Source organism: Crinia signifera, chromosome 6 (assembly GCF_055691185.1).
Source record: "Crinia signifera chromosome 6, ASM5569118v1, whole genome shotgun sequence".
Classification (NCBI taxonomy): domain Eukaryota; kingdom Metazoa; phylum Chordata; class Amphibia; order Anura; family Myobatrachidae; genus Crinia; species Crinia signifera.
In genome coordinates, this window is record NC_139222.1 from 45,661,490 (window position 1) to 45,673,528 (window position 12,039).

Sequence of the window (12,039 nt, forward strand, 5' to 3'; positions counted from 1 at the left end):
AAAATGAGGCGTCAAGCAATTGCAACATTTCCAAATAAGTGAAATCATTGATTTTACTGATATTAAACTACTCTGGTATAAAATTATTAGTGTTGAGTGTATACAGTATGTAGCTGGTACTTTGCTGCCTCCATGTGGTATAAGTGGAAAGGGCAAGTAAAGTTAAGTAAATAGATTTTTTTCATATTCACTTTCATGTTGTTTTTTATTGTATCTGGACCCGCTATGAGGAAGTTAGCCCATGATCTCAGCCAAGCTGTATCCTAGGCAACACCTAGAGTGCATGTCACTGATACTGGACTGGAAGTCCAGCAAGCGTGTAATTTCCGGCTTTACACAACTTCGGTCTGCGGACGTCCTTGCTGGCGCGAATGGCGGGGAATGGGGCTATCACCTTCACTCATTATTTAAAGGTAAGCACCATGTTTTGTTCATTCACCTTACCCACCCCCGAAATGTCTGAACATCATTTTTTGAATACAGCACAGTTTTAAAAACCTCAGGGTGCCATCTTTATTTTTCCTTCTTTTTATGTTTCCTACTACCCAGATTGGCACCGGGGTAACTGCCTGCTGAGGGAGAGTGCCGGGCCACACACGCACTATATGTATGTATGTACAGTATGTATGTAGGTATGCATGCATTGGGGGAGGAGACAGCACTCCAAGCGGCTTGTACAAACAACTCTTTAGGCAGACGTATTAAGACAATGGGTACTTATGTAATATCTGGGCTCCCGTTTTTCTTATGAGACCGCGTCCCCTCGTGGGGCTCGCTGCGCTCGCCACACTATATAAAATCAACTCCATGCGTAGTTGGATAGTAGGGGTATGAAAAAATGGGGTGCATTTAACATGGGAGCCCAGATAATACATAAGTACCAGACAATGTTTCATTGCCCTTCATTTAGCAATTTCTTCAGGTCATAGCAAGAGTAAAAAGTGACAAGCTTACCTTATATTCCCCGTGCAGAAGCCACGCACTCGGCGCAAGTGGATGACGTGACATCGCCGGACGTCATCCTGTGCTACCATCACCATAGAAACCTATACCCAAACATGGTACAGCTACCATGTTATGTATTACAAACATCACTACAGCATCTCCTATATATTTGGCTACATCTGTCACTCAAAGTGGGTGTCTGTGTCTATAACGCTCTGTTCCTGGACTTTCCTCTTAATGTGTGATTGCCTTCATCTGTGCTGAACACCTTTCTGAGAAATTAACCTGTTTAAAACAGGTGATGGCAATCATACATTAAGGGGAAGTCTAGAAACAGAGCATTGTGTCCCTCCTGGAGAGGGTCATGTTGGGAGGTATGTGACAGAGAACCAGCCCAGTGAGCCCACAGACAGTGCCAGACACCCACTGCCTTCCCATGTTGCCCAGCACTGCTACTCCACAGCCACCAGGTGAGCGCCCCCCTCCCGCGATTTGCGGCAAAACCTCCCCCCCCGCGCGCGATTCGCGGCAAAAACACCCGCTCCCCCGCGACCCCCCCTACCGCGATTCGCAGCAAAAACAACCCCGCGACCCCCCCTCCCGCGATTCGCTGCAAAAAGAACCCCCCCACGACCCCTCCCGCAATTCGCGGCATAACCACCACCCCGCGACCCCCCCCTCCCGCGAATCGCGGCAAACCCTCCCCCGTGACCCCCCCCCTGATTCGCGGAAAAAACACCCCCCCCCCGCGACCTCCCTCCCGCGATTCGCGGCAAAAATAACCCCCCCGCGACCCCCCCTTGCACGATTGGCGGTACCCCCCCTGCGACCCCCCTCCCGCGATTCGCGGCACCCCCCCCCCCCGCAATTCGCAGCAGCCCCAGGATTAAATGGCACATGCAAAACACTGACTATGGTCGACAATGAAAAAGGTTGACATGAGTTTTTGAAGATTTATTTTTAATTTTTTTAATTTTTTCATATTCATTGTCATGTGTCGACATGGACACCAATGAAGTGGCACACTTATGTCAACATTTACATGTGTTGACCTTTCTGTGTTGATTTTTTCTTGTGGCGATTCGCGTTACACCACCCGCAACCCCCCCTCCCGCGATTCGCGGCACCCCCCGTGACCCCCCACCTCCCGCAATTCGCGGCAACCCCCCACTGGAACCCCTGTGAACCCCGCCCTCCCGCGATTCGCGGCACCCACCCCCGTTACCCCCCCTCCCGCAATTCGCGGCACCCCCCCCCCCCCCCGTGATTCGCGGCAGCTCCAGAATTAAATTGCACATGGAAAACACTGATATGGCTATGGTCGACAATGAAAAAGGTTGACATGAGTTTTTGAAGTTTTTTTGTCATTTTTTGAATATTTTCATATTCATTCTCATGTGTCGACATGGACACCAATGAAGTGCCACACTTATGTCAACATTTACATGTGTTGATTTTTTCTTGTGGCGATTCGCGTCGCAACCCCCCCTCCGGCGATTCGCGGCACCCCCCCGCGACCCCCCCCCCCCTCCCGCAATTCGCGGCAACCCCCCACCCGAACCCCCATGAACCCCGCTCTCCCGCGATTCGCAGCACCCACCCCCCGCAACCCCCCCCCTCCCGCAAATCGCGGCACCCCCCGCGATTCGCGGCAGCCCCAGGATTAAATGGCACATGGAAAACACTGACATGGCTATGGTCGACAATGAAAAAGGTTGACATGAGTTTTTGAAGTTTTTTTTTTTCATTTTTTGAATATTTTCATATTCATTCTCATGTGTCGACATGGACACCAATGAAGTGCCACACTTATGTCAACATTTACATGTGTTGACCTTTCTGTGTTGATTTTTTCTTGTGGCGATTTGCGTCACACCCCCCCCCCCACAACCCCCACTCCCGCGATTCACGGCACACACACACACACACCTACCCCGCGATTCTCGGCACCCCACCCCGTGACCCTCCCTCCCGTGATTCACGGCACACCCCCGCGACCCCCCCTCCATGATTCGCCGCAACCCCCGCCCCGTAACCCCCCCTCCCGCGATTCGCGGCACCCACCCCCGCGACCCCCCCTCCCGCAATTCGGGGCACCCCCCCCGCGATTCGCGGCAGCTCCAGAATTAAATTGCACATGGAAAACACTGACATGGCTATGGTCGACAATGAAAAAGGTTGACATGAGTTTTTGAAGTTTTTTTTTTCATTTTTTTAATGTTTTCATATTCATTCTCATGTGTCGACATGGACACCAATGAAGTGCCACACTTATGTCAACATTTACATGTGTTGACCTTTTTGTGTTGATTTTTTCTTGTGGCGATTCGCGTCACACCCCCCCCCACCGCAACCCCCACTCCCGCGATTCACGGCACACACACACCCCCCCGCGATTCTCGGCACCCCACCCCGTGACCCCCCCTCCCGTGATTCACGGCACACCCCCCGCGACCCCCCTACCATGATTCACCGCAACCCCCTCCCCCGTAACCCCCCTCCAGCGATTTGCGGCAACCCACCACGCGACCCCCCTCCCGCGATTCTCTGCAATCCCTCCCGCGATTCGCAGCATCCACCCCCCACAACCCCCCCTCCTGCAATTCGCGGCACCCCCCGCGACCCCCCCTCCTGCAATTCGCGGCACCCTCCGCGACCCCCCCTCCCGCGATTCGCGGACACCTAAGTTGCAATACAGGGCATCTTTTATACAATTCTAACCATATTTCTCATATACAAACGTTCACAAATTAAGGGGGCGCAGCCCCTTACGACGGTGTGAAGAGCGCCCGTAGGGCGCGATGAATCACCTAGTACTACATTAATTGGCTTAAAATCAAACCATCACAGACTTATTGAAACAGCAGGGATGTAAAATGTTGGACTATTGAGCAAAAAAGAAACGGGATCAGACAGCATAGTAGCATAAATATGTATAGTGTCTATATATGCGGAGATGAAAAAAGGAGCTTCATAGTGCATTAAAAGAGTACATGTCCCCAGGACATGTGAGCTGCTTTTCCTGGTATTTTGATACATGCCTTGTGGCAGGCATTGGGACTAAAAATCGGCCCTGGCATTTTGAGCACACAGGCCCACCTGCTGTGGCCACACAGGCCCACCTACTTTATGACAAACACTGTAATGCCCATTACATATAAGGCTACACAGTCCTTTATGCCCATTACACATTATGGAACACACCCACTGGCGAATCTAAAAATATGGTAATAGCAGGGTTGCCGACTTTCAAAAAATCCTCTCCGGGAGAAGCCCGGAGAGGAATCTTGCATTACTAGTTTTGGGGGTGGGGCTTAACTGTGACGTCATTAAGCCCCGCCCCCATTATGGCAAATAGTCGAAATAACTGATATCCATGGAGGGGGCTCCGCCCCCTCCTCTGAGACCCGTGGATTGCGGCATATAAATGCCGGGGGCCGGGAGGAAGGACCCGATTTCCAAATTCCAGGAGGGTCGGCAACCCTGGGTAATACCCTGGGTAATAGGTGGTCCCATTTACAACCACATTTTCTACTATGGACCTGTGTGCGGTGAAACCACAAGTGCCAAAAGGGGTAGTGGCCTTGCAGAAAGGGGTGTGTTTTAGAGACAGGGAGCTTGACAGCAAGTGACAGTAGGGACACTGGGAGATTGACAGCATTGATGCAGTGAGGAGAGTGACAGCGGGGACACAGCATAAGGGATATGCTTAATACATGCCTTAATTATTCCTCCTGAATAACACTTTAGGGGGAACCCAATGGCAAATGCAGGATTTTGAAAGGGGGGTTACCAAATAAGTGGTTACAGAACCAATAAAAACTGCCCCCAACCCCATAAATAGCCAACAAAGCCCCCATATATATATATCTAGCACAGCCCACCATAGATAGACAGCAAAGCCACAAAGAAAGCACAGCCCCACATAATCAGCCCAGCCCACATAGTCAGCACAGCCCCACCATAGTGAGATAGCATAGCCCCCCCCATAGTCAGCACAGACCTCCACAGATAGACAGCACAGCCCCCCCAATAGTTAGACAGCACAGCCCCCCATAATTAACACCGCCTCCCCATAGATAGACAGAACAGTCCCCCATAGAAAGCACAGCCCCACCATAGATATACAGCACACATCCCCATAGTCAGCATAGCCTCTGATAGACAGCACAGCCCCCCATAGACAACAGCCCCTCTAGGCAGACATGTCAGGTGAATGAATCACTCCCACCCCCACCCATGCTGCAATATTAGAGGCACAAAATGCAACTCCCTTTTCCCTCTCCCTCCTCCACCCCCAGGGTGCAGTCAAACCCAGACATGTGCCAGCTCCCTGCTCCCTTTAAGAACTTTACCTCAGTTTGTGACTGTCACTGTACACAGCTTATGTTCTCTCCTCTCAGGCTGTAAACACGCGAGATCAGCCTGAGAGGAATCGAAGCTGCTCCCCCTGCCTGTCAGCGGCTGTCTTGCATCCTCTTATAGGATGCTGCAGAGGGGAGATGAGCCAAACACAGTAACGTCACTTGGACGGCCCCTCAGCCACCACCACCCGCACCGGAGGTCTGCGCGCCGGCGGCTCAGGTGCTGAGATGCATCATGATGTCATTATGCAAATTGCACGCCTGCGCGATATCCGCTCAACAAAGTGACGCGCGCCTAGGAGGCGGCGCTGAAAGCACTCAAAAATGAATTCACAAAATTGGCCCAGCAGGCCATCGGCCCTTCTGGCATTTGCCAGAGTTGCCAGATGGCCAGTCCGGCCCTGCCTTGTGGTAACAAGCCAGCAGGGTTTTGATTCTTGGTACACAACTAGAGAAAGGTCATCAAGAATGAAATCATAAAACTGCACTTATAATATAGGTGCATGAATGTCTGAAACAATGCTAGACACAATTACATTTTATTTAATAGACTTAATAAAAATATATGTAAATTAGTTTCACAAATAATATTGGAAATATTCAATAATCGGTGACCACCTATCATAAAACTTCACATACATTTCCAGCGACGTAAATAATGAATTTACATATGATTTAATATATCCAATTAAGTACAAGTTATTATACTTCTAATAAAAATAATATATAAAAATATATAGAATCAATGAGACCCAAGGATTTGAGTGCACTACTCTTAATAAGAATGAGTGTCAAGACTATTAATCAAGCGAGCTAAGAGTATCCGTTTTTTAGTTGAATGTATTTGTTCGTTGGGAGGCTTGCCACCTAGCAACAGCTGGTGGGTTAGGCGGACAAGCCTCCTGACGGCGCAGGAAAGGAGAAAGTAAAAAATGTTTCACTTACCTTTCCACAGACCTAGTGAGAGGGTGTGGGGCCTTAGGCATGCGCCGGGCGCACGCATGCTGGTCCACGCACGTGTGGAAGGGCACAGCAGCGCCCCCTCCCCCGGCTCCCAGCCACAGTCCCGAGACCGGAAGCCACCAGAGGGCCGCGCACCACTGCGTGCACCCATATTGTGTGGCGCGTCATCAGTGGGCAGGCCTGTGGTGTTTCCCCCAAGTGGCGGAGAAGAGAACTGCCCAGGACTGAATTGGATTGGAGTGCCCCAGAGCAGCCCAGCTGAGGGGGAGAGCCAAAGCCCAGCGTGGGCTAAGAAAAGGTAAGGCCTCGGTGAGGCTTACTCATCCTGTTCTTTCATCTGTGTAGTTAGCCTGTACTTAGTTGTATTTGATCTGTACTGTGTATTTAGCCTGTATTTTGTAGTTTGCCTGTGTCTATAGCTAGCCCGTAGTTAGCTCGCATCTAGCCTGTGGTTTCATTGGTAGGTCCACTGTGGTTAGTTCATAGAAAGGCTGTATTTTGTTTGTATTCACGCCGTTGTCTCCTCTGCAGAGGACTGTTTTAGGTGGTGCTAGGCCCCAAGCGTGTGTAGCTGGCACTAGGCCGCAGGCCTGTTGTAGGCTGCACTAGGCCCGTAGTGTGTTGCAGGCACTGAGTTCAGGCCCCCGACCGTTGAGGATACCGGGACACCTATGTTGAGGGTGAGTTGTGTTGTATCTGTGTGTTGTGTCATGTGTGTGTGCTCCTTTCCCTCTCCCCTGGAGCATTTCCCACCCAGGTTACACCCTCCGTATTCCACGAGCGGGTGTAACCAGTCTGAGGCCAGTAGTGCCTGTGATGACCACCCCCCCCTAGTGGTACTGGGACCAGCGTTGCCCCAAAGGTGAGAGACTGAGAATGGTGAGGTAAGAAATCCCCACATATTGTGCCAGGCCCCACCCCCATTGCTCTCCCATTTTGCCATAGTCAGCAGGATCTGATTGTCCTAGCGCCATGGACAATGTCAGCGCACCTGCCGGGACTGTGGCACCCGACCTGATGATGGCATTGGCAGCCGCCCTATGCTCTGGGCTACCCATCAGAGCTGCCGGACAATTTTTAAAGTTCGATGGCCGGAAGGACGATTGGAAGGACCAACTGGATTCCACCATCCGGCAATATCAGGTATCCGACACCAAAACAGGCCCTCGATACCCTGCAAGGGGGCACCAAGAGGACCCTGCTGCGCTGGCCAAGTGGCCAGAGGACTAACAGCACAAAGGTATTCAGGATCCTAAAGTCCATCTACGAAACGTCTGTTCGCCCGGGTGCAGCGAGAGGAGAAGAGTATCTCCCAGTTTGCGAATGCCCACCAGAAGTGCATGGAAGAAGTAAAGGCCCGGGAGGATGAAAACCTACTGACGGGCAACCCAGATCACACCCTGCGAGGCCTACTTGTGGAAGGGCTAAGGAACCAGAGGCTGCGGAACTACCTCCAAGCCCAGTTCGAAGGAATGCCCGGATTGACTCTATACAAGGTGCTAACCCAAGCATTAGCCAAGGATCTTGAGCTTGGTAGTAGTGCCTACACCGTGGCCACACAACGGGCCCTACTGGACCCTTCCCTATCCCCAAACTCTCCCCAGCGATAACCCACTCACGGATGTGTTGCGACAGAAGCAATGGTTAAAATATTGTTTACACTCTTAATAGAGTGAGTGGATGTCCTGTGAATACCTGCACTGACCCTACCTCTGATGTTAAATGCCGGGGTCAAGTGGGAGATGTTATGCGGCTGCAGTGTGGAAATGCCGCTCCTAGCGCTTCCGACCTGCCGGCGTCTTCCGTGATGTTGCACCGCTTGTCAGACGTGTGCAGCGGCTTGTAGGACGGGAGATGGTCAGGATGTCAGTATAGCAGAATCTTCACAGCTGACAGGCAGCAAAACCACCCGTTTCGTGCATTGAGCACTTTTTCAAGTTTAAAAATGGTGCTGCTATATTATTCTTTTATTGCAGAAAAAAAACTTTAATAAAAAAACTTTATTTGTAAAAACGGAACTGGTCATCGGGTTTTTGGTGGGAAGCACATGTCCCTACCCAACGAAAGGGTTTGGATATAGTTGTATATTTCATTAAAAATTAAGAAAAATACAATGATAAAAAATTGCAAAAAATATACGGTACTTGTTTCCTAGCACGGCGCCCGTCATGGTAGATCGCATACCTTAAGTTAAGGTAACTTAAGGTATGCGATCGACGCGATGGACGCGATTTTCTGTCAATTAAGTGGCTTTATTGTCGGCAATGAGAAAATCGCGTTGATCGCGTCCATCGCATACCATTATAATGGCAAGCGATGCGACCGACGCGATCAACGCGATTTTACATAGGGCTCAATTCTAAATTAGCTTTCAATGATAAAATCGCGTTGATCGCGTCAATCGCATGTCATTATAATGGCATGCGATGCAATCGACACGATCAACGCGATTTTACATAGGGAACAATGGGAAATGGGCCAATGGGCCCAAATTTTGATTGTATATGCACCGTCATGGGTTTTAAGTATGTGAAATGTCCCCCCATTGTTAATGCCACCCCACTATTGACGCCAACCCGAAGCGGGGCGAGCGCAGCGAGCCCGCGAGGGGCGGCGGTATGCGTCCTCCGACCATTTCCTACCCCTACTATCCACGTCGGCGTGTAGTTGATTTTATAAAGTGTGGCGAGTGCAGCGATCCACCGAGCCTGAAGCGTGGCGAGCGCAGAGTGCCCCACGAGGGGACATGTATACCTGTGAAGTTATGCGCGTGCGCTCGCCACGCTTCGGGCTCGGTGGCTCGCTGGGCTCGCCACACTTTATAAAATCAACACCACACCGACGTGGATAGTGGGGGTATGAAAAGGTTGGAGGACGCGTACCGCCGCCCCTCACGGGCTCGCTGCACTCGTCACGCTTCGGGTTGCCGTTCATCGTGTGGTGGCGTTAACAATGGGGGGGCATTTCACCCATGAGGGGGATATGCAATTAAAATTGGGGTTTCTGGGGCTTTATACATTGGGCCCAATGTAAAATTGGGTCTCAGGGACCATTTTACATTGATTCCAATGTAAAAATCGCGTCCATCGCATCGCATGCAATTTGTTTGCATGCGATGCGATCGACGCAATTTTTTAGGTCCTGATGCTTGAGATAAAAATCGCTGGCGCCGTGCTAGGAAACAAGTACCAAATTTACATAAAGTGCTTTGTAGAAAATTAGACAATAGAAAAATTAGAAAAAGAAGTGGAAATAAGAATACTGGTGGGAGGGAAAAATTGGATTGTAGATTCAGAGAAATGCATTGAGTTCGAAATCGAAGTTTATTCCCTTGGGTAATAAGGTCTGCAACTCAAAAATCCACTTTGATTCTGTTTTTTTCAATTGTTTAATGAAGTCTCCGCCTCTCCAATGATGTTTGACTTTTGTAATGCCAGTAAACTGCAGTCCTTTCGGATTCTTGTTATGGGCTAGGGCGAAGTGGTTTGACAGACTGTGGGTAGTGAGTCCTTTCTTAATGTTATAAATGTGCTCGGAAAGCAGGATTTTGAGTTGTCATTTTGTTTGGCCAATATATTGTTTTCCACAGGGGCAGCAAAGCAGATTACACCTTCTGTTTCGCAAGATATTGGTTCTTTAATTGGGTATTCTTTTTTGTGATGTTTGACATGAAAGTTTTCTGCAGTTTGGTTGAAGTTCTGCCTTCATTTTTGCAAGCCTTGCATTGTAGACATGAATAGAAACCACTTGTTCTTCCCTGTTGATCTACCTGTGGTAATTTGGAGAAGCTTGATACTAGCGTTTGTCTAAGATTTTTTGTCTTTTTGTATATAATCCATGGTTTGTCTGACAACAATGGATTGAGGTGTTCGTCCAATTTGAGAATTCCCCAATTTTTTTCCAAGATTTTTTCAAATGTGCGGTGGTTACTATTAAACTGAGTGATAAAAGTGATTTCTTGAAGGTGGTCTTTAGGTTTAGCAGTATTGTATTGAATGATTTCTTGATGATCTAGAAGGGTGACAGCTTGAAGTTGGTTTTGTAAGGTTTGTTTTTTATATCCTTTTTGGATGATGTTTTGTTTCAGCTCATTGCTTTGTGAGAGGAAGATATTGTCATTGGTGCAATTTCTCCGAAGTCTTTTAAATTGTCCCAATGGAATATTCTTTATCCAGTTTCTATGGTGGTTGCTGTGGGTGGGTAGAATATTATCGCTGTCAACTGGTTTAGTGTAAGTTTTTGTTGTAATGTTATTGTTTTCAATCATAACTTCTAGGTCAAGGAAAGTGACGCTTGTCTTGCTGGTAGTTGTTGTGAAGCGGAGGTTAAGGGTGTTATTGTTAAGGTGTTTTTTTAAATCAGCAACTTCTTCTTTGGTCCCCCCCCCCCCAGATGAAGAAGATATCATCGATGTACCTCTTCCAAATGATGATGTTCTTCAGATGTATGTTGTTTGACCAAATGTGATCTTCTTCCCACTTGGCAACGAATAAGTTTGCGTATGATGGAGCAAGGGAGTTCCCATCGCAGTTCTGCACGTTTGAATATAGAATTCACCATCGTTCCAAAAGTAGTTGTGTTGCAAGATGAATTCAATACTTTCCATTAGAAAGTTAATTTGGTTGTTGGGTAATAATGAGTTGATGAGGTAATGTTGAGTATGTTCACAACCTTCGTTGTGCCTTATGGACGCATAAAGTGACGTAACATCACTTGTGCCTAGGATGTAGTGGTCTTTCCATTCAAAGTGGTTAAGAATCTGAAGGATTTGTATTGTGTCCTTAAGGTAGCTTCGCTGTGCTGATAAAAAGGGTTGTAGGAAAAAGTCGATATAAACAGATAAGTTTGAAGTAATTTAATTAATCCCGGATGCAATTGGATGTCCAGGGGGATTTGTGAGATTTTTGTGAATTTTTGGTAGACAGTAGAAGGTGGGTATTTTAGGATGAGTGATTCTTATGTAGTCATATTCATTTTTATTGAGCAATTGTAAGTGCAAAGCTTCATCCAGAATGATGGTTAGTTCTTGTTGAAATAAATTAGTTGGATCGGTTTGTAATGGTTTGTAAGTTGATGTGTCCGAGAGGAGTCTTGCTATTTCTTCTTCGTAGAGTGTGGTGTCCATTACCACTACTCCCCCCCCCTCTTTGTCAGCCGGTTTAATAGTGATGGTGTGACTTTTTTTTCAAAGTTCTGAAGGTGTCTCTTTCTCCCTTTGAAATATTTATTTTCCTTTTAATTTTTTTCCGGCAAGTTAATAATGTCCTTTTTGACTGCTTTCTGGAATGTTTCTACGTTGGAACTTTTGCAAAATGAGTGATTGAACGTCGATGTCGGTCTAAAACTGGTGGAGTCAATGTTTTCGATTTGTATTGTAGGAGTGGTTTTCTTTGCAAAGAATTTTTTAATGTTGAGTTTCCTAATAAATTTATTGGTGTCTATAAAAAGGTCAAATTTGTTAATTTGAGAGTCTGGAGCAAATTTTAAGCCTTTAAGTAGCGAAAGTTCATCTGTGCTGAGTGGTCGTTTGTTCAGGTTGAAGATAGTGGTCTCTTTTGTGGGATCAGGATTTATTTTATTTTTTGAGCCTCCTCTGCAACCTCTTTTTCTATATTTGAGCATTGTCTCTGTTCTTGGGATTTGCATCTGGTGGTTTCCTTTGGCCGCGATTCAACTCTAAAAAATCTTCGTCGCATGATTCTTCATTGCTGTTGTTTTCCGTCTCCTCATAATACGTTCTCTTTGACAAAGTTTTTCTCCTTACCGT

At 47.9% G+C, this 12,039-nt stretch overlaps 1 protein-coding gene across 1 annotated transcript in view; it reads left to right on the forward strand.

The window, feature by feature from the left end:
- The first annotated feature begins 387 nt into the window (after window positions 1-387).
- LOC146007613 (pepsin A-like) overlaps window positions 388-12,039 on the forward strand; it is a 76,832-nt gene continuing 65,180 nt past the window's right edge. The window contains exon 1 of the mRNA XM_083146096.1: window positions 388-413. The gene's annotated coding sequence lies outside the window, so the exon portion shown is untranslated. The remainder of the gene's footprint in view (window positions 414-12,039) is intronic.